Below are 26675 nucleotides of genomic sequence, written 5' to 3'. Positions count from 1 at the left end.
ACAACCCACACCCGTCTCCCGAAAACAAGCTCCGCCAGTGAAATGGCAAACACACACAAGCAACACACACTTGATCACACATGCACCAGTACGATAAACAGAGAGAAACAGGAGAACTTGCTCACTGTATGGATCCTGGCTGCACTTTAATAAACAAGCAGGAGATTATCAACTCGCAAATTACTGCTGTGGATACAAGCAGTATGTGGGGGCAGTAAGCCAAAACACTGGTCAAAAATGCTTGGGAGAGACAGTGGTGGGAGCATTCGCTTACCCACTGTGGGTGCTGACATGTATAGTGTTGAATCATCTGCGTACATAGACACACAGGCTTTGTGTAATGCTAACGGTAGATCGTTAGTAAATATAGAAAACAGTAAATGGCAATCCAGCTCCATTATGGAATATCACACTTTACATGTTTTACGTTAGAGAAGCTTCCATTAATGAAACCCCCGGTGTTCTATTAGATAGATAGCTCTCTATCCATGATATGATGTTAAGCTATAACACATTAATTTTTTCTATAACAAATTGTCAATAACATTGAAGGCTGCAGTGAAATATAACAATACATCTCCCGCAATCTTCTTATATCAATTTATTTCAGCCAAGGATTAGTCATTTATGTCAGCACAGTACATATTGAGTGTTCTCCCCTATAAGCGTGCTGAATGTCAGTTGTTGAATTGTTCACAGAGAAATAGCATTGTATCTGGTCAAACACAATCTTTTCCATAAGTTTGCTAAGAACTGGCAGCAAGCTTATTGATCGGCAGTTAGAGAAAGCAAAGGTAGCTTTACCATTTTTGGGTAGTGCAATGACATTAGCTTCACTCCAGGTCTGTGGACAAATACTTTTTTCTCCAGGCTCAGATAAACGATGTGGCAAATAGGAGTGTTAATATAGCCTTCTACCATCCCTAATAGCTTTCCATCTAGTTTGTCAATACAAGGTGGTTTCTCATTATTCATGGACAGTAATAATTTTAATAAGTAATAACTTCTCCCACACTAACTTTACAAAATTCTAAAATCACCATGCTTTTATTCCATTATTATGACTTTTTGCATGAATATGATGGCTCTTTATTCATGGTTTGCAACAAATCGAGATATTTAATGAAATTGCGATCCATTCTGATTTCGACATTTTCGTCACATTGGACCACATGCTGACACAGACCAATCACGGGCCGGCAGGCTAAGAGGAGGCTTGCGCCCTCATGCCATTGACATTAAGGTTGACTCTCGGGTAGGATGAAAACCACTACATCGACCATGGTCCTTTGCTAGTTACGAACACTTTTACCATGATCCTTAATGATGTTTTTGGGAACATTCAGCCCTATTCAGCAATATGGCACACTTCAAATTGCAAGTTTTCTATAGGAATACACAGATGACGTCAGCGCTATCACTATCTATTTGTTTTAATGTCTATGGTTTAGCCACATCATTTTTCAATTTACAAAATATATGCATGACCAATGTCAGAGCAGCATAGACTAAAACACAGTTGTTGTCCTTGATGATCTTTTTGGCCTTCCTGTGACATTGGGTGCTGTAGGTGTCTTGGAGGGCAGGTAGTTTTCCCCCAGTGATGTTTGTGCAGACCGCGCAACCCTCTGGAGAGCCGTGCTGTTATGGGTGGTGCAGTTGCCATACCAGGCAGTGATACAGCCCGACATTATGCTCTCAATTGTGCATCTGGGGGTGATCCCTTTGCTGTTCCCTGAAGTCCATGATCATCTCCTTTGTTTTGTTGACGTTGAGTGAGGTTATTTTCCTGGCACCACACTCAGAGATTACCACCTCTCATTGTTGGTAATCAAGCCTACTATTGTTGTGTTGTCTGCAAACTTGATGATTGAGTTGGAGGCGTGCATGACCACGCAGTCATGGGTGAACAGGGAGTACAGGAGAGGGCTGAGCATGCACCCTTGTGGGGCCCCAGTGTTGAGGATCAGTGTTGCGGATGTGTTGTTACCTACCCTTACCACTTGGGGGTGGCCCGTCAGGAAGTCCAGGATCCAGTTGCAGAGGGAGGTGTTTAGTCACAGGGTCCTTAGCTTAGTAATGTGCTTTGAGGGCACTATGGTGTTGAACGCTGAGCTATAGTCAATGAATAGCATTCTCACATAGGTGTTCCTTTTCATTTTTCATCCTGTTCATTTTGTCCAGGTGGGAAAGGGCAGTGTGGAGTGCAATAGAGATTGCATCATCTGTGGATCTGTGGTGGTTGTATGCACATTGAAGTTGGTCTAGGGTTTCTGGGATAATGGTGTTGATGTGAGCCATGACCAGCCTTTCAAAGCACTTCATGGCTACAGATGTGAGTGCTTCGGGTCGGTAGTCATTTAGGCAGGTTACCATAGTGTTCTTGGGCAGAGGGACTATGGTGGTCTGCTTAAAACATGTTGGTATTACAGACTCAGACGGGGAGAGGTTGAAAATGTCAGTGAAGACATTTGCCAGTTGGTCAGCGCATGCTCGCAGTACACGTCCTGGTAATCTGTCTGGCCCAGCGGCCTTGTGAATGTTGACCTGTATTAAGGTTTTACTCACATCGGCTGCGGAGAGCGTGATCACACAGTCTTCCAGAACAGCTGGTGCTCTCATGCATGTTTCAGTGTTATTTGCCTCGAAGCGGGCATAGAAGTAGTTTAGCTCATCTGGTAGTCTCGTGTCACTGGGCAGCTCTTGGATGTGCTTCCATTTGTAGTCTATAATGGTTTGCAAGCCCTGCCACATCCGATGAGCGTCAGAGCCGGTGTAGTACGACTCGATCTTAGTCCTGTATTGATGCTCTGCCTGTGTGATGGTTCGACGAGGGCATAGCGGGATTTCTTATTAGCTTCCGGGTTAGAGTCCCACTACATGAAAGCGGCAGCTCTAGCCTTTAGCTCAGTGGGGATGTTGCCTGTAATCCATGGCTTCTGGTTGGGGTACGTATGGTCACTGTGGGGGCGACATCATCGATGCACTTATTGATGAAGACAATGACTGATGTGGTGTACTCCTCAATGCCATCGGAGGAATCACGGAACATATTCCAGCCTGTTTCCCTGCATTAAAGTCCCAGGCTACTAGGAGCGCCGCCTCTGGATGAACGTTTTCTTGTTTGCTTATGGCGGAATACAGCTCATTCAATGCAGTCTTAGTGCCAGCCTCAGTCTGTGGTGATATGTAATCAACTATGAAAAATACAGATGAGGTAGATATCATGAGATGCTCTACCTCAGACGAGCAATAGTTCGAGACTTCCTTAGATATTGTTCACCAGCTGTCATTTACAAAAATACATAGTCCACCGCCCCTTGTCTTACCAGATGCCCCTGTTCTATCCTGCCGGTACTGAGTATAACCAGTGTTGTCGTTCAGCCACGAGATACCATAAGATATTACCGTTTTGAATGTCCAGTTTAATCTTGCGCGTAGGTCATCGATTTTATTCTCCAAAGATTGCACGTTTGTTAGCAGGAAGGAAGTGGGGGTTTATTCGATCTCCTACGAATTCTCAGAAGGCAGCCCACCCTCTGGCCTCTTTTTCTCTGCGTCCTCTTCACACAAATCCTGGGGATCTGGGCATGTTCCCGAGAAAGCAGTTTAAAGTTTGCGTTGGGTTCGTCAGACTTATTAAAGGAAAAAAAGGATTCTGACAGTCCGTGGTTGTCACGCCCTGACCTTAGAGAGCCTTTTTATTTCTCTATTTGGTTAGGTCAGGGTGTGATTTGGGTGGGCATTTCTATGTTTTCTATTTCTTTGTTTTTGGTGGGTATGGTTCCCAATCAGAGGCAGCTGTCTATCGTTGACTCTGATTGGGAATTATACTTAGGTAGCCTTTTTCCCAACTGTGTTTGTGGGTAATTATTTATTTTCTGTGAGTGTTTGTGTGCGCCACGGTTGCGTCACTTTTGGTTTCTGTTTAGCTGTTTTTTTGTGATGGTTTTACTTGAATTAATGATGTGGAATTACATGCACGCTGCACCTTGGCTCATTTATGACAGGGAGTTTGAAGACAGTGAACGTGACAGTGGTGAGTTATCGCAGTCCTGATGTCCAGAAGTTATTTTTGGTCATAAGAGACAGTAGCGGCAACATTATGTACAAAATACGTTAAAAAAAAATTTTTTTTACAAACAACGCATATAAACAAACAAAAAGCTATTGGTTGGGGACACGTAAAACGTCTGCCGTCTTCTCCGGTGTCAATTCTGCTTTGAAAGTTGATCAACATTAAACTCCCTTTTGAGAAAACCGTCATTCAATGTTTTGGTACTACTATTGAAGAGCCCTTTGTCTACACCCATTCAGCATTGTTCACACCATCTTAAGCCTTAACCCCACCCATCTCTTTTTGGGTTGATCCAACCGTTCTGTACTATCTTGCCAGCTACTTCTAAACATCAGAGAGAGAACAGCTCACTGAACATTACTCACCCTATCTGTGGTTTCGCGTTCAGACCACACAGTGAACGCTCTGGACAAATAAGTAGGGTTGTTCTGAAAGCTCTGAAGTCACAACTACAGTCAAGCACCTAAGCTTAATGAGAGAACACCCCACTCTGACCATTTTACTCACCCTTGCAGAGCTGGTTAGGCTTTTTTCATGTTATCCAGAGCGTTGGTGACTAACTGTGCTGCTGGCAACAATTTAATTACGCTTTATTGCTGACGTTTACTAACACCGATATTCAACGGGTGTTGAGCTTTCAAAAAGGCATCAGTTATTCTGCGCTCTGGCACACTAAGACGAGAGTCTTTTGTTAAGAAATTTAGCTAGATAGCTAGGTAAACAATGAATCCCAACGCATGACGTAACGTTAGTTAGGAAGCCAGCCAGCTAACGTAAACTTTAACCTCTCATCCAGTGAAAGTGCAGGGTGCCAAATTCAAACTACAGAATTCTCATAATAAAAATTCCTCAACCATACATGTATTATACATTTTAAAGATACACGTGTTGTTAATCCCACCACAGTGTCCGATTTCAAAAAGGCTTTACGACAAAAGCATACCATGCGATTGTTAGGTCAGTACCTAGTCACAACAAAACACAGTCCTTTTTCCAGCCAAAAAGAGGAATCACAAAAAGCAGAAAGAGAGAATTAATCACTAACCTTTGATCTTCATCAGATCTCATAGGACTTCATGTTACACAATACATGTATGTTTGTTTGATAAAGTTCATATTTATATCCAAAAATCTCAGTTTACATTGGCGCATTATGTTTTGCCTCCAAAACATCCAGTGAAAGTGCAGAGAGCTATGTCAATTTACAGAAATACTCAAATGTTGATGAAAATACAACTTATGCATGGAATTAAAGTTATACTTCTCCTTAATGCAACCGCTGTGTCAGATATCAAAAAAGCTTTACGACAAAAGCATACCATGGAATAATCTGAGTACAGCGCTCAGACCAAAACAAGCAATACAGATACCCGCCATGTTATGGAGTAAACAAAAGACAGAAATAGCATTGTAAATATTCACTTACCTTTGATGATCTTCATCAGAATGCACTCCCAGGAATCCCAGTTCCACAATAAATGTTTGTTTTGTTCGATAAAGTCCATTTATGTCTAAATACCTCCTTTTTGTTCGCATTTAGTACAGTAATCCAAATGCGCAGGCACTAGGTCCAGACAAAGTCAAAAAAGTTATATTACAGTTCGTAGAAACATGTCAAACGATGTATATAATCAATCTTTAGGATGTTTTCATCATAAATCTTCAATAATATTTCAACCGGAGAACCAGAGCTAACTCTCACGGGCGTGTACCTGACTGAGCACATGGCCTTCTGGCAGACCCATGACTCAATCAGCTCTCATTCTCTCCCACGTCACAGTAGAAGCCTGAAACATCGTTCTAAAGACTGTTGACATCTAGTGGAAGCCTTTGGAAGTGCAATATGAACCCACAGACACTGTATATTGGATAGGCTAAGACTTTAACCTACAAACCTCAGATTTCCCACTTCCTGGTTGGATCAGGTGTTTGCCTGCCATATGAGTTCTGTTATACTCACAGGCATCATTCAAATAGTTTTAGAAATATCAGTGTTTTCTATACACATCTACAAATAATATGCATATCCTAACATTTGGGCCTGAGTAGCAGGCAGTTTACTCTGGGCACGCTTTTCATCTAGGTGTGAAAATACTGCCCCCGACCCCAAAGAACTTGAAATGAAAATACTTTGTCAAAATTAGAGTGGAGTCTTTTGTTAAGATATGTAGCTAGCTAGCTAAACAATGGACAATAATCACAACTCATGACGTTACTACCCTGAATGAATGCAGGTAGCTAACCAACCAGGTTCTATGGCTATAACTAGTCAAGCAAATGTGTCTGAGATACTAAGAATAAGATCATACACATAACGTGAACTGAAACACTCAAATCAACCTATAACATTGTTTTACATGTTGATGCTAGGTAACCTTGTTGAACATGACATTATGAAATACTTTTAGAACATAATATTAGACGTTGAGTGCCTAGTACCAGCTTAGATAGATGTGGCCGTGGCCGCAACCATATTGAAACAGCGTCATGGGAATGCGTCCGCGCGCCTACTGTCCTACTGTTGGCTTTTTGATAAAGACTCATCAAGAAGAGAACAAACTATAAGCTAATACTACCAATTTGAGAGGGAACAATAATAAAATACTCACAATCATGTTAACAAGCCTATATAGTCCGGTCAAAAATACACTTTGAGCTCATTCAGCTGTATGCTACATTAGTGATTTTCCCATGGGCAGGGGCATCGGATCTACTGTTAAATGCATTATATCCACAATAACAAAGCAGTTAGCTAGAATAAAATAAATCTGTATATTTCAGTCAAAAACCCACTTGCACATGTTTTCGTGTTCATTCAGTGAGCAAGTTCTAGCTGTGTTAAACATTACAGTAGTTTTGACATGGGCATCGGATCGTACTGTGTTAGCTAGCTTTTTGGATAACTTTGACTAACAGCAAACAAGGTTATTAAGCTAACTGCATGGTAATACCAACAATAATAAAGTAACTTTTACAGGAAGATTGTGGAAACTATGCATAAAACAGTATTCAATATCATTTGCAGTGAGGGACTTAAGATGTGCCAAACCTGGGAGAGGATAGCTAGCTAGCTGGGCTAGAAAAAGCTGTCTAGAAATGGAGTATTCAGTCAATGCAAGTTAGCTAGCCAACTAGCTAGGTGTCTGTAGAACAAGTATTTGATACACTGCCGATTTTGCAGGTTTTCCTACTTACAAAGCATGTAGAGGTCTGTAATTTTTTATCATAGGTACACTTCAACTGTGACAGACGGAATCTAAAACAAAAATGCAGAAAATCACATTGTATAATTTTTAAGTAATTCATTTGCATTTTATTGCATGGTGTTTAAATCAAATCAAATTGTATTTGTCACATACACATGGTTAGCAGATGTTAATGCGAGTGTATGAAATGCTTGTGCTCCTAGTTCTTACAATGCAGTAATAACCAACGAGTAATCTAACCAAACAATTCCACAACTACTACCTTATACACACAAGTGTAAAGGGATAAAGAATATGTACATAAAGATATGAATGAGTGATAGTACAGAACGACATAGGCAAGTAGTAGATGGTGTAGAGTACAGTATATACATATGAGATGAGTGATGTAGGGTATATAAACATAGTGGCATAGTTTAAAGTGGCTAGTGATACATGCATTACATAATGGCAAGATGCAGTAGATGCAGCAGTTTAAATGAGTACAGTATATACAGTGGAGCAAAAAAGTATTTAGCCAGCAATCAATTGTGCAAATTCTTCCACTTAAAAATATGAGAGAGGCACACTTCAACTATGACAGACAAAATGAGAAAAAAAATCCATAAAAAGAGGTGTCTTTTATACTGATAACAAGTTCAAACAGGTGCCATTAATACAGGTAACGAGTGGAGGACAGAGGAGCCACTTAAAGAAGAAGTTACAGGTCTGTGAGAGCCAGAAATCTTGCTTGTTTGTAGGTGACCAAATACTTATTTTCCACCATAATTTGCAAATAAATTCATAAAAAATCATAGTTAAAGTGTACCTATGATGAAAATTACAGGCCTCTCTCATATTTTTAAGTGGGAGAACTTGCACAATTGGTGGCTGACTAAATACTTTTTTGCCCCACTGTACATATACATATGAGATGAGTAATGTAGGGTATGTAAACATTATATAAAGTGGCTAGTGATACATTTTTACATCAATTTCCATTATTAAAATGGCTGGAGTTGAGTCAGTATATTGGCAGCAGCCACTCAATGTTAGTGGTGGCTGTTTAACAGTCTGATGGCCTTGAGATAAAAGCTGTTTTTCAGTCTCTCGATCCCTGCTTTGATGCACCTGTACTGACCTCGCCTTCTGGATTGATAGCGGGGTGAACAGGCAGTGGCTCGGGTGGTTTTTGTCCTTGATGATCTTTATGGCCTTCCTGTCACATCGGGTGGTGTAGGTGTCCTGGAGGGCGGGTAGTTTGCCCCCGGTGATGCGTTGTGCAGAACTCACTACCCTCGGGAGAGCCTTGCGGTTGTGGGCAGAGCAGTTGCCGTGCCAGGCGGTGATACAGCCCAACAGGATGCTCTCGCATCTGTAGAAGTTTGAGTGCTTTTGGTGACAAGCCGAATTTCTTCAGCCTCCTGAGGTTGAAGAGGCGCTGCTGCGCCTTCTTCACAACACTGTCTGTGTGGGTGGACCAATTCATTTTGTCCGTGATGTGTACGCCGAGGAACTTAAAACTTACTACCCTCTCCACTACTGTCCCGTCGATGTGGATAGGGGTGTGCTCCCTCTGCTGTTTCCTGAAGTCCACAATCATCTCCTTTGTTTTGTTGACGTTGAGTGTGAGGTTATTTTCCTGACACCACACTCCGAGGGCCCTCACCTCCCCTCTGTAGGCCGTCTCGTCGTTGTTGGTAATCAAGCCTAACACTGTAGTGTCGTCCGCAAACTTGATGATTGAGTTGGAGGCATGCATGGCCACGCAGTCGTGGGTGAACAGGGAGTACAGGAGAGGGTTCAGAACGCACACTTGTGGGGCCCCAGTGTTGAGGATCAGAAGGGTGGAGATGTTGTTACCTACCCTCACCACCTGGGGGCGGCCTGTCGGGAAGTCCAGTACCCAGTTGCACAGGGCGGGGTCGAGACCCAGGGTCTCGAGCTTGATGACGAGTTTGGAGGGTACTATGGTGTTAAATGCTGAGCTGTAGTCGATGAACAGCATTCTCACATAGGTATTCCTCTTGTCCAGATTGGTTAGGGCAGTGTGCAGTGTGGTTGCGATTGCGTCGTCTGTGGACCTATTGGGGCGGTAAGCAAATTGGAGTGGGTCTAGGGTGTCAGGTAGGGTGGAGGTGATATGGTCCTTGACTAGTCTCTCAAAGCACTTCCTGATTACTGAAGTGAGTGCTACGGGGCGGTAGTCGTTTAGCTCAGTTACCTTAGCTTTCTTGGGAACAGGAACAATGGTGGCCCTCTTGAAGCATGTGGGGACAGCAGACTGGGATAAGGATTGATTGAATATGTCCGTAAACACACCAGCCAGCTGGTCTGCGCACGCACTGAGCACGCTCCTGGGGATGCCGTCTGGGCCTGCAGACTTGCGAGGGTTAACACGTTTAAATGTTTTACTCACTCGGCTGCAGTGAAGGAGAGCCCGCAGGTTTTGGTAGCGGGTCGTGTCAGTGGCACTGTATTGTCCTCAAAGCGGGCAAAAACGTTAATTAGTCTATCTGGGAGCAAGACATCCTGCCTGGTCCGCGACGGGGCTGGTTTTCTTTTTGTAATCCGTGATTGACTGTAGACCCTGCCACATACCTCTTGTGTCTGAGCCGTTGAATTGCAACTACTTTGTCTTTATACTGACGCTTAGCTTGTTTGATTTCCTTGCGGAGGGAATAGCTACACTGTTTGTATTCGGTCATGTTTCTGGTCACCTTTCCCTGGTTTATATTTTTGTTCAGCGTACTCAGTTTTATAGTCATCATCTCATCTCTGCAAAGATTAGCAGAGATGAGATGATGACTTTACTCTCCATACTGTTCTGTCATCCTATTTAGCTAGGCTAGCTGCAGAGCTGGCTGGAGAAATCTTTATTCTAGTTCTTCAAAGAAGATGAGGCATACTTTCACGAACTGTCTCTATCCCGCTCTCTAGTCGTTATGTTGTGCACATTCCTCTCTCATACGGTTTATGTGTATCTAACATTGCAGGCGTAAAAGTGTATTCATCTCTGCCTGAGCCGGAAAAAACAAGCACAAGGTTGAATATTTGCTTAATGAAAACTACAACTCCCTTCAGCCCAGCATCCCACATAGTTCTTGAGTTGATTTCTCTTGTGAATTATTTGATTTCTCTCTCGAAAAGGCGCGTTGGGTTAAAAAATTTTTTTTACCAATGTCGGCCAATTAGTTGTTTAATAACGCAAAAACTAAATGTTGGTTTATCACTCAGAACTACCTCTAGGCCTCTATGGAGAGACGATTTTGGAGCATAGCCATGAAATAAAACACATCTAACATGTTATGGAACTCAAACTGCTCTGAAATAAGTGCAATGCAACGGGCTATTTCAGCCACACCAGTTGTTGACAAGTGTATAAAATCGAGGACACATTGGCAGTAGAATGGCCTTACTGAAGAGCTCAATGACTTTCAACATGGCACCGTCATAAGTTGCCACCTTTCCAAAAGTTCTGTTATTGTGAAGTGTAAACGTCTAGGAGCAACAACGGCTCAGCCGTGAAATGGTAGGCCACACAAGCTCACAGAATGGGACCGCAGAGTGCTGAAGCGCATACAAATCGCCTGTCCTCAGCTGCAACACTAGTTCCAAACTGCCTCTGGAAGCAATGTCAGCACAATACCTGTTCTTCGGGAGCTTCATGAAACTAGTTTCCATGGCCGAGCAGCCGCACATAAGCATAAGATCACCATGTGCAATGCCAAGTGCCGGCTGGAGTGGTGTGAAGCTCACCGCCATTGGACTCTGGAGCAGTGGAAATGCGTTCTATGGATTGATGAAGATGGAAGAATCTGGGTTTGGTGGATGCAAGAACAATGCTACAGTACCTGCCCGAATGCATATAGTGCCAACTGTATCTTAACGCTACAGCATACATTAACTTTCTAGACGATTCTGTGCTTCCAACTTGCAGCAGCAGCTTGGGAAAAGCACTTTCCTGTTTCAATATGACATGCCCCTGTGCACAAAGTGAGGTTCATACAGCAATGGTTTGTCGAGACCGGTGTGGAAGAACTTGGGCTCCCGAGTGGCACAATGGTCTAAGATGCTGCATCTCAGTGCTAGAGGTGTCACTACAGACCCTGGTTCAATTCCAGGCTGGATCACAACTTGGTGTTCCATAGAGCGGTGCACAATTGGCCCAGTGTTGTCTGGGTTAGGAGTAGGCTGTCATTGTAAATAAGAATTTGTTCTTAACTGACTTACCTAGTTAAATAATGGTTTAAAAAACTTGACTAACCTGCACAGAGCCCTAATCTCAACCCCATCGCGCACCTTTGGGATGATTTGGAATGCTGAATGCGAGCCAGGCCAAATGGCCCAACATCAGTGCCTGACCTCACTGAATGGAAGCACGTCCCTGAAGCAATGTTACAACATCTAGTGGAAAGTCTTCCCAGTAGAGGGCTGTTACAGCAGCAGAGGGCTGTTACAGCAGCAAATATTAATGCCCATGATTTTGGACTGAGATGTTCGATGGGCAGGTGTCAACATACTTTTGGTCATGTAGTGTATAAGATAATGCATACATATCAAATCAGCTATATGCTTTTATAAAAAGGCAATTTGATGATTTAGAGCAAGAAGGCATGGCCTGAAGCTGAAGCTTTCTAGCTGCTTCATAACATTATTTCAAGAGCCTGGCTAACCATTGAATGGGACCTGTACCGATCTCTCCATCGCTTATGTTGTTATGTAAAAGCATAGAAAATGTCTCGCATAATCCATCCACCCCCATGCACAACAGTACATCGACGATTCACGACTTTACATCGACTTAACATTGTCTATTTATTAGGTCAAAAATAGTAACACGAGTGATGTAAAATATGTGAATTATACTTATAAATTGTTGCATCTCCTATAGTAGGCTCTTGTAACATGTCTGCATGATGTGCGCCTCGGCGACCTGTATGACAAGCAGCAGTATCCCATTAATCCGAAACTGGGTACCACAATCCGCACCAAATGTCAGAATGAGAATTCGGACCTAAATGTAATGTCAGTCTCCTGCAAAATAATATGACAGACTATACTGGCTATGCATGATAGACACATTTGATATGGACACAAAACATAAAAAGCGCTCTCGCACCTGAAAATTGTCCTCTTCCAGATGATCAGTTTCCTTCCAGTTTATTAAAGCAGACAAATGTATTCCCTTTTCATTAAATTGTATTACCAAAAAGCTACAAAAAAATCGAAAGTTCTCGACGCAGTAGTTTCACCTAACAATATTTGTGTCCAGCAGCTATGCCTGGCAACGGACAAGCTGAGGCTGCTGTGACTGATAGCAAGCTAGTTTTTCGTTGCTCCCCCCCCCCCCCCCCCCCCCCCCCCCCCCCCCCCCCCTCGCGCCGCTGGTCCAATCCACTTTCAGTAACGGGGGGATTTGCTGTAGCTGTAGTCTGAACATGACATCGCACTCTAATATTGGCATATGGCGCGTGCTTGAAATATCGACCGATCGTCACAAATAAATGTATACCGATCGTCACAAATGTCGAAATGGCAACTGTTGCGCAATGTATCCTTTCATACATTCTATCATTTGCTAAATAATTGTAACAGATTATCCTCAACACTGCACCTTGCCACATTACAAAAAGGTAAACACCGAAGCAAAATAATCTCATGATATTAACACTTGATTTCTATCAAATAGGAGATTCTTATATTTGTCCTGTTTCACTGAATGGACAAATGTGAAATAGAAATGTAATTTTTAATGTCACAACAACCCCGGAGAGACTGGGGTCAAGGCTAGGTATTAGCCATTACTGACAACAATCCTGGAATAATTAGAGTTAAGTGCTTTGGTCAGGGGCAGATCGACACATTTTTCACCTTGTCAGCTCAGGGATTCAAACTAGCAACCTTTCAGTTACTGGCCCAAAGCTTTAACCACTAAGCTACCTGCCACCCAATGAGATTTATGTAATGCTCAGCTATATGTCCATTAGGTCAACATTACTTTGTTAGTTCACAACAATTGCTTTGGCAAAAGGTCCTTATAGATTTAAAAAATAACAATAAGATCTATGCACTTTTGTCATCATTTGACACGACTTCTGCCGAAATCGGTTCCTCTCCTTGTTCGGGCGGTGTTCGGCGGCCGACGTCGCCAATCTTCTAGCCATCAACGATCCATTTGTTTTGTCTTTTCTCACACACTTGGTTTTCATTCCCTAATTACCTGTTGTGTATTTAACCCTCTGTTCCCCCCATGTCTTTGTGCGGTATTGTTTGTTGTAAGTGCTTGTGCACATGTTTGACTGGTGCGTGACTGGTTTTGTACCCATTTATTTTGTATTCTGAGGCTGTTGGTTTTATTATTAAACTTCTCCGGCTACTACCTAGTTCTGCTCTCCTGCGTCTGACTTCCCTGCCACCAGTTACGCACCCCTTGCATCATTATGTTATTTAAGGTAATTTTCTTTCAAATCAAAGGGTTAGCTATATTTTATTAAATTGAGTCAGATGTGTGGAAACACCTGTTTCTATGTGTTTCATTTTAAACTGTAGAAATGTAGCTGTAGGCTACTATTTCAATTACACGCTTTTTTGAATATAATTTTGAAAGACATTAGGGGCTCAATTTTAACAAACCTAATGCAATGGTAAAGCAATAGGTCTGGAGGTGTATCAGATTTTTTTTTTGTATTTGCACAGACGGAATTAGGAGTGCAATACCTGGCAGTGGTGAAAAATGAGCTGGGTTTTGATGAATAAACAAGTTGTAGGTGTGAGGAGGGCTTGGCCCCTCACTGGCCAATCAATGCATTCCATGGCTTAATACTGCATGTGTTTCTATCAAATTATGTAAGTTATTGACAGTCTTTGCATTGTCATCAACTCTAATTCGGCTGGGGTCATGAATATTCTCATCCTCTTCCATTGTGGATTGGTACTACAGTTTATTAAATAGTATAGGCTTTAGTAACGAGTATTAGCAACAGTAAAACAAAAACATCCAAGGTTCTATTTTAACAAACCTAACGCAATGGTAAATCTAAGTGTTGGTGATAGTGCCATAGGTCAGGGTTGTGTCAAATAGCTAGCGGTGGCACAGACGGGTTGATTTTGATGAACAAATCAGTTTTAGGTGTGACGAGGGCTTGGCCACCCACTGGCCAATCATTTATTTGTCTCAAGTTCCGTAGGTTAACAGTCTTTACATTGTCAGCTACAATTCGTCTGGGGGCACTTAATATTCTTGTCCTAGACCATTGATTTATTTTTTCTTAATTTAACTAGGCAAGTCAGTTAAAAACAAATTCTTATTTTACAAAGACGGCCTATCCCGGCCAAACCCTCCCCTAACCTGAACAACGCTGGGCCAATTGTGCGCCGCCCTATGGGACTCCTGATCACGGCCGGTTGTGATACAGCCCAGAATCAAACCAGGGTCTGTAGTGACACCTAGCACTGAGTTGGCGTGCTTTAGACTGCTGCGCGACTCGAGTTTCCACCACTATTTGGAAGTAATTTACTGTCATAAAGAGGAAATGCACGTTTAGGTTCCACTTCCAAGGAATGACGAAGGCTACTTATACATATTCACGAATTCGGTGTGGGAATTTCCACGTGGAGTTGATAAACATCAACAAATAGGGCACTGACAGCTGCTGTAGCTACAGTATCTTGCTAATGTTACAGTGCCTTCAGAAAGTATTCACACCTCTTGACTTTTTCCACATTTTGTTGTGTTACAGCCTGAATTTAAAATGGATGAAATTGAGATTTTTTTGGTCACTGGCCTACACACAGTACCCCATAATGTCATGGTGGAATGATGTTTTTAATTTGTACAAATTAATAATGAAAATATAAAATGTCTTGAGTCAAGTATTCAATCCCTTTCTTGTGGCACGCATAAATAAGTTCAGGAGTAAATATTTAAATATCTAAACAAATCATATAATAAGTTATATGGACTCACTCTGAGTGCAAAAATTATGTTTAACATGGTTTTATAATGACCGCTTCAGCTCTGTACCCCACACATTATCTTTAAAGTCCTTCAGTCGACCCGTACATTTTAAACACAGATTCAACCACAAAGACCAGGGAGGTTTTTGAATTTAGTGCAACTATTGGTAGTTGGATACAACACTTTGGATGGTGTATCAATACACCCAGTCACTACAAAGATACAGGCTTCCAACATAACTCAGTTGCCAGAGAGGAAGGAAGCAGCTCAGGAATTTCACCATGAGGTTTTAATGGCTGGTTTTGGGCTCCCGAGTGGCGCAGTGGTCTAAGGCACTGCATCTCAGTCCCTGGTCCGAATCCAGCCTGCATCACATCCGGCTGTGATTGGGAGTCCCATAGGGCGGGTTTGGCCGGGGTAGGCCATCATTGTAAATAAGAATTTGTTCTTAACGGACTTGCCTAGTTAAATAAAAGGTTAAATAAAAAAAATATTAAAAAATGATGGATCAACAACATTGTAGTTACGCCACAATACTGACATAATGGACAGAGTTAAAAGAAGGACACCTGTACAGAATAAAAATACTCCAAAGCATGCATCCTGTTTGAAACAAAGCACTAAAGTAATAGTGCAAAACATGTGGCAAAGCAATTCAGTTTTTCTCCTGAATACAAAGTGCTATATTTGAGCCAAATTCAACAAAACACATTACCGAGTACCACTCTTCATATTTTAAAGCATAGTGGTGGCTGCATCATGTTTTGGGCATGCTTGTAATCATTAAGGACTGGGGAATATTTAAGGATAAAGAAATGAATGGCGCTAAACAAAATCCTAGAGGATAACCTGGTCCAGTCTACTTACCACCAGACACTGGGTGTCACGTTCGTCGTATGGATCGGACCAAGGCACAGTGTGGTATGCGTACAGTCTTTAATAAATTAAGCATGAACCCTGAACAAACTAACCAAAATAACAAAACGACACGACGCTATACAAATGAGTGCTGACAGGCAACTACACATAAGACAAGAACCCACAAACACCAAAGGGAAATGGCTACCTAAATATGATCCCCAATCAGAGACAACGATAAACAGTTGCCTCTGATTGAGAACCATATCAGGCCACCATAAACATACAAAACCCCTAGACAATGCAAACCCCTAGACAATACAAAACCCCTAGACAATACAAAAACTAGCGTGCATCACTGCATAACACGGTGTCTGACCAGTCACATGCTCCCCACGGTAAGCACGAGGAGTTGGCTCAGGTCTCCAACCTGACTCAGCCAATCTCCTCGTGTGCCACCCCCCAAAAAACTTATTGGGGCTGCCTCTCGGGCTTCTGTGCTAACCATGTCCCCTCGTATAGTCGCCGCTCCTCCTGCGCTATTTCCCCCTGCTTCCATGGCAGGTGATCCTTTACTGCCAATATATCCTCCCACGTCCAGGATCCTTTACCGTCCAAATTCTCGTCCCATGTCCATGATGTCTGCTTCTCCTGAACACGCTGCTTGGTCCTTTTATGGTGGGTTCTTCTGTCACGTTCGTCGTATGAATCGGACCAAGGCTCAGCGATGTATTCGTACATTCTTTAATATACTAAGAATGAACACTGAACAAACTAACCAAAATAACAAAACGACACATGAAGCTATACAAATGAGTGCTGACAGGCAACTACACATAGACAATAACCCACAAACACTTAAGGGAAATGGCTACCTAAATATGATCCCCAATCAGAGACAACGATAAACAGCTGCCTCTGATTGGGAGCCATATCAGGCCACCATAAACTTACAAATACCTAGACCTACAAAAACCCTAGACAATACAAAACCCCTAGACAATGCAAAACCCCTAGACAATACAAAAACTAGCGTATCCACCCTAGTCACACCCTGACCTAACCAAAATGTAAGGAAAAAAAATATCTCAGGTCAGGGTGTGACACTGGGAGATTAATTGACCTTTCAGCAGGACAATAACCTAAAACACAAAGTTAAATCTACACTGGGGTTGCTTACCAAGAAGACAGTGAATGTTCCTGAGTGGCTGAGTTACAGTTTGACTTAAATCTGCTTGAAAATCTATGGCAAGACCTGAAAATGCTTGTCTAGCAATGATCAACAACCAATTCGACAGAGCTTGAAGAATTACAAATAATAATAATGGACATGCTGATTGCAGGAATGTCCACCAGAGCTGTTGCCAGAGAATTGAATGTTAATTTCTCTAACATAAACCATCACCAACATCATTTTAGAGAATTTGGCAATATGTCCAACCGATCTCACAACCGCAAACCACGTGTAACAAAGCCAGCCCAGGATCTCCACATCCGGCTTCTTCACCAGAGGGATCTTCTGAGACCAGCCACCCAGACAGTTGATGAAACTGTGGGTTTGCAGAACCGAAGAATTTCTGCACAAACTGTCAGAAACCTTCTCAGGGTAGCTTATGTGTGTGCTTGTTGTCCTCACCAGGGTCTTGACCTGACTGCAGTTCGAAGTCGTTACAGACTTCAGTGGGCAAATGCTCCTCTTCGATGGCAGCTGGCAGGAATAAGCTACGGACAACAAACTATATTGCATTTTATCAATGGCAATTTGAATGCACAGAGATACCGTGATGAGATCCTGAGGCCCATTGTCGTGCCATTCATCCATGCCATCGCCTCATATTTCAGCATAATAATACACGGCCCCATGTCGCAAGGATCTTTACACAATTCCTCTAAGCTGAAAATGTTCTTCCATGGCCTATGTCACGTTCTGACCCTAGTTCTTGTGTTATTTGTTTGTTTTAGTTGGTCAGGACGTGAGTTGGGTGGGAATTCTATGTTTTGTGTTTCTAGGTTGGTTTTCTATGTTCGGCCTAGTATGGTTCTCAATCAGAGGCAGGTGTCGTTAGTTGTCTCTGATTGAGAATCATACTTAGGTAGCCTGGGTTTCACTGTTGTTTTGTGGGTGATTGTTTCCGTGTCTGTGTTTGTTCGCCACACAGTACTGTTTCGGTTTTGTTCACATTTATTGTTTTGTATTTCATTGAGTGTTAAGTTTATGTTTTTAAATAAACAACCATGGACACTTACCAAGCTGCGCATTGGTCCTCCGATCCTTCTCGCCTCTCCTCTTCAGACGAAGAGGAGGAAAACCTTTACAGCCTGCATACTCACCAGACATATCACCCATTGAGCATGTTTGGGATGCTCTGGATCAACATGTACAACAGTGTGTTCCAGCTCCCGACAATATCTAGCAACTTTGCACAGCCATTGAAGAGGAGTGGTAGCCACAACCAATACCCGGATCAACTCTCTGCAAGGGAGATGATCACACCAGATGGTCACACCAGATGCTGACTGGTGTTCTGATACCCTTTTTAAGGTATCTGTGACCAAAGATGCATATCTGCATTCCCATTCATGGGAAATCCATAGATTAGGGCATTATTTATTTATTTCAAATGACTGATTTGCTTATATGAACTGTAATTCAGTCAAATCTTTGAAATTGTTAAAATAGGCTTTTGGCAGGCTTTGGCTGCGGTACAGCAAAGCAAAGTAAGCTCGTGCTCATGGTTCTCACAAGGGAAGTGAAATGATAGTGTATAATGACTTTGCTCATAACCATGCACACTGCAAATAAAATGTAATATGTAAATAAGTTCCTTGAACTTTCTTTTGTGGGTGCCTTTTCATTATCTGGATAGACACTTGTGGTTTCTAGCTTCTGTCACACCCTGATCGGTTTCACCTGTCGTTGTGCTCGTCTCCACTCCCCTCCAGGTGTCGCCCATCTTCCCCATTATCCCCTGAGTATTTATACCTGTATTCTTGGTTTGTCTATTGCCAGTTCGTCTTGTCAGGTTTAACCAGAGTGCTTTCCTGTTATCCTGTTTCTAAAGTGTTTGTTTCCTAGTTTTCCAGGTTCTGACCATTCTGCCTGCCCTGACCCCGAGCCTGCCTGCCGTCCTGTACCTGCCTGACTCTGACCTGATAACCAACCTCTGCCTAACCTGACCCGAGCCTGCCTGCCGTCCTGTACCTGCCTGACTCTGACCTGATAACGAACCTCTGCCTGAGAACTGTACTATCCGCCTCATGGGTCATATCCTGAGTCGTGATAGTACGAACTGGCCATGACTGATCCAAGCAGACTCAGACCAGCTCCACAATGCTGTCTTCCAGCAAGGAGCCACCATTGGAAGACACGAGGAGTTACTGCAATGCCTTATGGAAGGACTCCATACCCTGGCAGCACGACATGACCATGCGTTCAATACATTGCTGGAGCGATTCCGCGGATTCCCCTCAAGGCAGCAAGCCACACCAGTAATTCCCCAGACTCTCAGCAACCGCACCACCAGCGGCGCTTCTACCCAGCCTACCCCAGTGTCCCGAGAAACCCTGTTACCACCTCTGGAGTGCATATGCTGAAGATTCTGGAAACTGCCGGGCCTTTCTCTCCCAGTGCTTCCTCACCTTCGAGCTGCAGCCTTCGTCGTTCCCCTCGGGCCACTTGAGGATAGCGTACCTCATAATGCTGATGTCCAGGAGGGCAATCACCTGGGCTACAGCAGTATGGGAGCAACAGTCTGCCTTAGTCTGGAGGAGTTTGTGGCGGAAGTACAGAAGGTGTTCGATTCTCCATTGTCCGGGTGAGAGGCTGCTCGTAAACTGCTCCAGCTACGTCAAGACTCCCGTAGTGTGGCAGACGACACAGTGGATTTTTGTACGTTGGTGGCTGAGAGTGCCTGGAACCCAGAAGCATTGTTCAACATGTTCCTTCACGGATTATCAGAGTTGATCAAAGATGGGCTCGCAGCCCAGGAGCTGCCCATGGACCTCGACTCCCTCATAACCTTGACCATCCGGATCGATGGGCGGCTAAGAGAATGTAGCAGGGAGAGGGAATCTGTTCCCTGTCGCCCTCGATTCCCGCCTTGCCTCCGAGGAATCCCGGAAAGTAATTTCTGAGAGAATCAGATGTCACCCGAGTGCTCACGGGAATCTGAGAGGGTGGTCAACTCACCTCCTTTAGATCCCAAGCTACTGGCAAGGGCTCGATAGTCTCTGGGTGAACGTTTACTCAGACTGAACACCAGGAGCTGTCTGTATTGTGGGACTACAGGACAATATATTTCCACCGTCCATTAAAAAGACCTGGCTCATCAGTAGGTACGATGAGCCGTACAGGGATTTTGGGATATTCATGGCTCCAGAAGCACAATCCCCTGATCGACTGGACTACTGGTTCTATCGTGGGTTGGAGCCCGTTCTGCCATGCTCATTGTCTTACATCGGCCCAGCCTGCCCCGGAACGTCTTCCTGCAAGCCTGAGAGAAGCCTAGGCTCTCTCCGCCATTCCTGCGGAGGACCTGGACGTCTGGGAAGTCTTCAATAAGGCCCGCACCTCATCTCTCCCTCCGCATTGACCCTACAACTGTGCCATTGACCTTCTCCTGGGGAGCAGCTTTACTCCCTGTTGGGTCCGGTGACCAAGGCTATGGAGGAGTACATTGAGAACTCTCTTGCTGCAGGGTGTATTTGTCCATCGGCCTCTCCCGCCAGCGCAGGACTCTTCTTTGTGGAGAAGGACAAAACTCTGCACGCATGTATCGACTACAGGGGCCTTAATGACGTCATGGTTAAAAAACGTTACCCTCTAGCACTCATCTCCTCGGCTTTCGAACCTCTTCAGAGAGCGACCATCTTCTCAAAGTTGGACCTTCGGAACGCCTACCATCTGGTTCGGATACGGGAGGGAGATGAGTGGAAAACTGCCTTTAACACAGCCAGCGGGCACTATTCGTACTTAGTTACAGTGGGGAGAACAGGTATTTGATGCACTGACGATTTTGCAGGTTTTCCTACTTACAAAGCATGTAGAGGTCTGTCATTTTTATCATAGGTACACTTCTTTTTTTCAAATTTTTATTTTTTTGAATTTTACCCCTTTTTCTCCCCAATTTCGTGGTATCCAATTGTTGTAGTAGCTACTATCTTGTCTCATCGCTACAACTCCCGTACGGGCTCGGGAGAGACGAAGGTTGAAAGTCATGCGTCCTCCGATACACAACCCAACCAAGCCGCACTGCTTCTTAACACAGCGTGCATCCAACCCGGAAGCCAGCCGCACCAATGCGCTGGAGGAAACACCGTGCACCTGGCCACCTTGGTTAGCGCACACTGCGCCCAGCCCGCCACAGGAGTCGCTGGTGCGCGATGAGACAAGGACAACCCTACCGACCAAGCCCTCCCTAACCCGGGCGACGCTAGGCCAATTGTGCGTCGCCCCACGGACCTCCCGGTCGCGGCCGGTTACGACAGAGCCTGGGCGCGAACCCAGGGACTCTGATGGCACAGCTGGCGCTGCAGTACAGCGCCCTTAACCACTGCGCCACCCGGGAGGCCCCAATCATAGGTACACTTCAACTGTGAGAGACAGTTTTTCTAAAACAAAAATCCAGAAAATCACATTGTATGATTTTTAAGTAATTAATTTGCATTTTATTGCATGACATAAGTATTTGGTACATCAGAAAAGCAGAACTTAATATTTGGTACAGAAACCTTTGTTTACAATTACAGAGAAGGGGTGCACATCTTTGTTTTTGCCTTAGCATTACACAGCTGATTCAAATGATCAACTCATCAAGCTTCAAGTGGTATTTATGTATACATTTGTGTTGCTATCCTTGATATGATCCTTCTGTTGTCACATGCTAAACTTGCACGTGTGTGCACATGCATCTATCTATCTATCCAATGTTATCATGATTTGTTATAAGAGATATTATACTTTAGTAATCCACAATGACCTGGTGATGTAAAAGTCTAATAGTGATATTATCTTCCATATTCCTACAGATACAGTACCTTGTAACTGTAGATTCCTTCAAAGTAATTGCTTACAGTTATTGTGTAGAGCACTGTACGGTTGGGTGACCAGGGCCATCTGGGACTGCCTCATGGGGGAATTCAGGCATGTATAAAGGCTACCTGTGTCCTGCATAACTTCATGAGAACCAGGAGGGGACCTGCAGCTTGCCGCCGTGTGTCAGAGGAGAGGTCTGCTGCTCTGCAGGATGTTGGAAGGATGGGGGCCAACAACACAGCACAGGAGACAATCCGTGTGCGGGAGATCGTCTCCAATTACTTCTTCGAAGCGGGTGCTGTTCCCTGGCAACACCATAGACTACAATATGCACAACCAAAGACTCTTTTTTTCCCTTCTCACCCACATTACAATAAGAGTATTCATTTACTTAGCTATGTCAACTGCAGTTATTAAATTACCAGTTTCTCACCTTTTGATTTCTACTTCTCAGGTGAGGGTGCCAACATCCTGTGCTGTGTTGTTGGCCCCGATCCTTCCAACATCTTGATATTAAGATGGCACCAGAGAAGAAGGCTGATGTTTTACGTGTCCCCAACCAATTGTGTTTTTATGTTTTGTTTCTTTGTGTTTGTAACTTATTTTAAAATTGATTTTGTACATAATGTTGCCGCTACCGTCTCTTATGACCGAAAATAACTTCTGGACATCAGAACTGCGATTACTCACCACAGACGTGCAGAATACTTTTTTATCTGTCACACCCTGGTCTTAGTATTTTGTGTTTTCTTTATTATTTTGGTTAGGCCAGGGTGTGACATGGGTTTATTATGTGGTGTGTTTTGTCTTGTTTTTTTTTGTAGGTATTGGGATTGTGGTATAGTGGGGTTGTCTAGAATAGTCTAAGACTGTCTGGAGTGGTTCTCAATCAGAGGCAGGTGTTTATCGTTGTCTCTGATTGGGAACCATATTTAGGCAGCCATATTCTTTGAGTGTTTGGTGGGTGATTGTTCCTGTCTCAGTATTTGTTTGCACCAGATAAGGCTGTTTAGGTTTTCACGTTAGGTTTCTTGTTTTGTATTTATTTGTGTTTCCATCTTTATTAAAGATGTATACAAATAACCACGCTGCATTTTGGTCCGCCTCTCCTTCACCGCAAGAATACCGTAACATTATCCTTTAGCGAGTCTGATGAGCCCGACATGAATGATATACTACTCTCCCGGGAACAGGCCCAGATCCCCGTGATTTGCATGAAGAGAAGGCAGAGAAAAATTTGTACTGCCTTCTGAGAATTCATAGGCGATCGAATAAACCCCCACTTCCTTTCATTCTGCTAGCAAACATGCACTCTTTGGAAAATAGAATAGATGACCTATGCAGAAGATTAAACTACCAACTGGACATTCAAACCTGTAATATTTTATGCTTCACGGAGTATGGGATGAATGATGACACTATCAACATACAGCTGGCTGGTTATACGCTGTACTGGCAGGATAGAACAGCAGCGTCTGATAAGACAAGGGACGACGGACTATGAATATTTGTAAATAACAGCTGGTGCACGATATCTAAGGAAGTCTTGAGCTATTGCTCGTCTGAGGTAGAGTATCTCATGATAAGCTGTACACCACACTATCTACCTATCTGTATTTTTTTAAGCTGTTTTACATACCACCACAGACTGAGGCTGGCACTAAGACCGCATTGAATGAGATGCATTCTGTCATAAGCAAACAAGAAAACGCTCACCCAGAGGCGGCGCTTCTAGTAGCTTGGGACTTTAACCCCTGCGCACGGAACCCGCTAGCGGGCTTAAATTCCATAACATACGGTGATCGCTACATAAATAGTCATATTAAACATTCATGAAAATACAAGTGTCTCACATGTATCGAAAGCCTAGAATCTTGCTGATCCAACTGCGTTGTCAGATTTAAAAAAGGATTTACTGCGAAAGAATACGATGCGATTATCTGAGCATAGAGCCCCATAAAAAAATTACAAAATTTAACCAGCACAGGGGTAACTTAATCACAAACTGCATTAAAATAAATAGTTTACCTTTGACGATCTTCGTCTGTTTGCAAAGTCAATGGGTCTGAATACTTTCCGAAGGCACTGTAACAGCACATGCTCCATCTTTTCATGTTACAGCCTTATTCTAAAATGGATTAAATATACTTTTTTTCTCAGCAATCTATACACAATACCCCATAATGACAAAGTGAAAACAGATATTTTTGCAAATGTATTAAAATAAAACCAGAAATACCTTATTTACATAAGTATTCAGACCCTTTGCTATGAGACTCGAAATTGAGCTCAAGTGCATCCTGTTTCCATTGATCATGCTTGAGATGTTTCTACAACTTGTTTGAGTCCACCTGTGGTAAATTCAACTGACTGGACATGAAAGGCACACACCTGTCTGTATAAGGTCCCACAGTTGACAATGCATGTCAGAGCAAAAACCAAGCCATGAGGTCGAAGGAATTGTCCGTAGAGCTCCAAGACAGGATTGTGTCGAGGCACAGATCTAGGCACAGATCTGGGGAAGAGTACCAAAACATTTCTGCAGAATTGAAGGTCCCCAAGAACACAATGGCCTACATCATTCTTAAATGGAGGAAGTTTGGACCCGCCAAGACTCTTCCTAGAGCTGGCTGCCCGGCCAAACTGAGCAATCGGGGGAGAAGGGCCTTGGTCAGGGAGGTGACTAAGAACTCAATGGTCACTCTGACAAAGCTCTAAAGATCCTCTGTGGAGATGGGAGAACATTCCAGAAGGACAACCATCTCTGCAGAACTCTACCAATCAGGCCTTTATGGTAGATTGGCCAGATGGAAGCCACTCCTCAGTAAAAGGTACATGTCAGGCCACTTGGAGTTTGCCAAAAAGGCACCTAAAGACTCTCAGACAATGAGAAACAAGATTCTCTGGTCTGATGAAACCATTATTGTACTCTTGGCCTGAATGCAAAGCGTCACGTCTGGAGGATACCTGGAACCATCCCTACAGGGAAGCACGGTGGTGGCAGCATCATGCTGTCGGCATCTTTTTTAGAGGCAGGGATTGGGAGACTAGTCAGGATCGGGGGAAAGATGAATACAGTGCCTTGCGAAAGTATTCGGCCCCCTTGAACTTTGCGACCTTTTGCCACATTTCAGGCTTCAAACATAAAGATATAAAACAGTATTTTTTTGTGAAGAATCAACAACAAGTGGGACACAATCATGAAGTGGAACGACATTTATTGGATATTTCAAACATTTTTAACAAATCAAAAACTGAAAGATTGGGCGTGCAAAATTATTCAGCCACCTTAAGTTAATACTTTGTAGTGCCACCTTTTGCTGCGATTACAGCTGTAAGTCACTTGGGGTATGTCTCTATCAGTTTTGCACATCGAGAGACTGACATTTTTTCCCATTCCTCCTTGCAAAACAGCTCGAGCTCAGTGAGGTTGGATGGAGAGCATTTGTGAACAGCAGTTTTCAGTTCTTTCCACAGATTCTCGATTGGATTCAGGTCTGGACTTTGACTTGGCCATTCTAACACCTGGATATGTTTTTATTTTTGAACCATTCCATTGTAGATTTTGCTTTATGTTTTGGATCATTGTCTTGTTGGAAGACAAATCTCCGTCCCAGTCTCAGGTCTTTTGCAGACTCCATCAGGTTTTCTTCCAGAATGGTCCTGTATTTGGCTCCATCCATCTTCCCATCAATTTTAACCATCTTCCCTGTCCCTGCTGAAGAAAAGCAGGCCCAAACCATGATGCTGCCACCACCATGTTTGACAGTGGGGATAGTGTGTTCAGGGTGATGAGCTGTGTTGCTTTTACGCCAAACATAACGTTTTGCATTGTTGCCAAAAAGTTCAATTTTGGTTTCATCTGACCAGAGCACCTTCTTCCACATGTTTGGTGTGTCTCCCAGGTGGCTTGTGGCAAACTTTAAACGACACTTTTTATGGATATCTTTAAGAAATGGCTTTCTTCTTGCCACTCTTCCATAAAGGCCAGATTTGTGCAATATACGACTGATTGTTGTCCTATGGACAGAGTCTCCCACCTCAGCTGTAGATCTCTGCAGTTCATCCAGAGTGATCATGGGCCTCTTGGCTGCATCTCTGATCAGTCTTCTCCTTGTATAAGCTGAAAGTTTAGAGGGACGGCCAGGTCTTGGTAGATTTGCAGTGGTCTGATACTCCTTCCATTTCAATATTATCGCTCCTTGGGATGTTTAAAGCTTGGGAAATCTTTTTGTATCCAAATCCGGCTTTAAACTTCTTCACAACAGTATCGTGGACCTGCCTGGTGTGTTCCTTGTTCTTCATGATGCTCTCTGCGCTTTTAACGGACCTCTGAGACTATCACAGTGCAGGTGCATTTATACGGAGACTTGATTACACACAGGTGGATTGTATTTATCATCATTAGTCATTTAGGTCAACATTGGATCATTCAGAGATCCTCACTGAACCTCTGGAGAGAGTTTGCTGCACTGAAAGTAAAGGGGCTGAAATAGTTTGAAATATCCAAAAAATGTCGTTCTACTTAATGATTGTGTCCCACTTGTTGTTGATTCTTCA

General features: G+C 43.3%; 1 protein-coding gene across 5 annotated transcripts in view; it reads right to left on the bottom strand.

Annotated features, from left to right (window-relative positions):
* LOC109884164 (dematin) overlaps positions 1–12580 on the bottom strand; it is a 90049-nt gene extending 77469 nt beyond the window's left edge. For 2 of the 5 annotated variants that reach the window (XM_020476193.2, XM_020476172.2), the window contains exon 1: positions 12386–12580. The gene's annotated coding sequence lies outside the window, so the exon portion shown is untranslated. The remainder of the gene's footprint in view (positions 1–12385) is intronic. The other 3 variants (XM_020476183.2, XM_020476188.2, XM_020476160.2) reach the window with 2 other exon arrangements.
* Positions 12581–26675: the final 14095 nt, after the last annotated feature.

This window comes from Oncorhynchus kisutch, linkage group LG3 (genome assembly GCF_002021735.2).
Source record: "Oncorhynchus kisutch isolate 150728-3 linkage group LG3, Okis_V2, whole genome shotgun sequence".
Taxonomy (NCBI): Eukaryota; Metazoa; Chordata; class Actinopteri; order Salmoniformes; family Salmonidae; genus Oncorhynchus; species Oncorhynchus kisutch.
The sequence above is the reverse complement of the archived record's forward strand: the minus strand, read 5'-3'. Positions and strand labels throughout refer to the sequence as shown.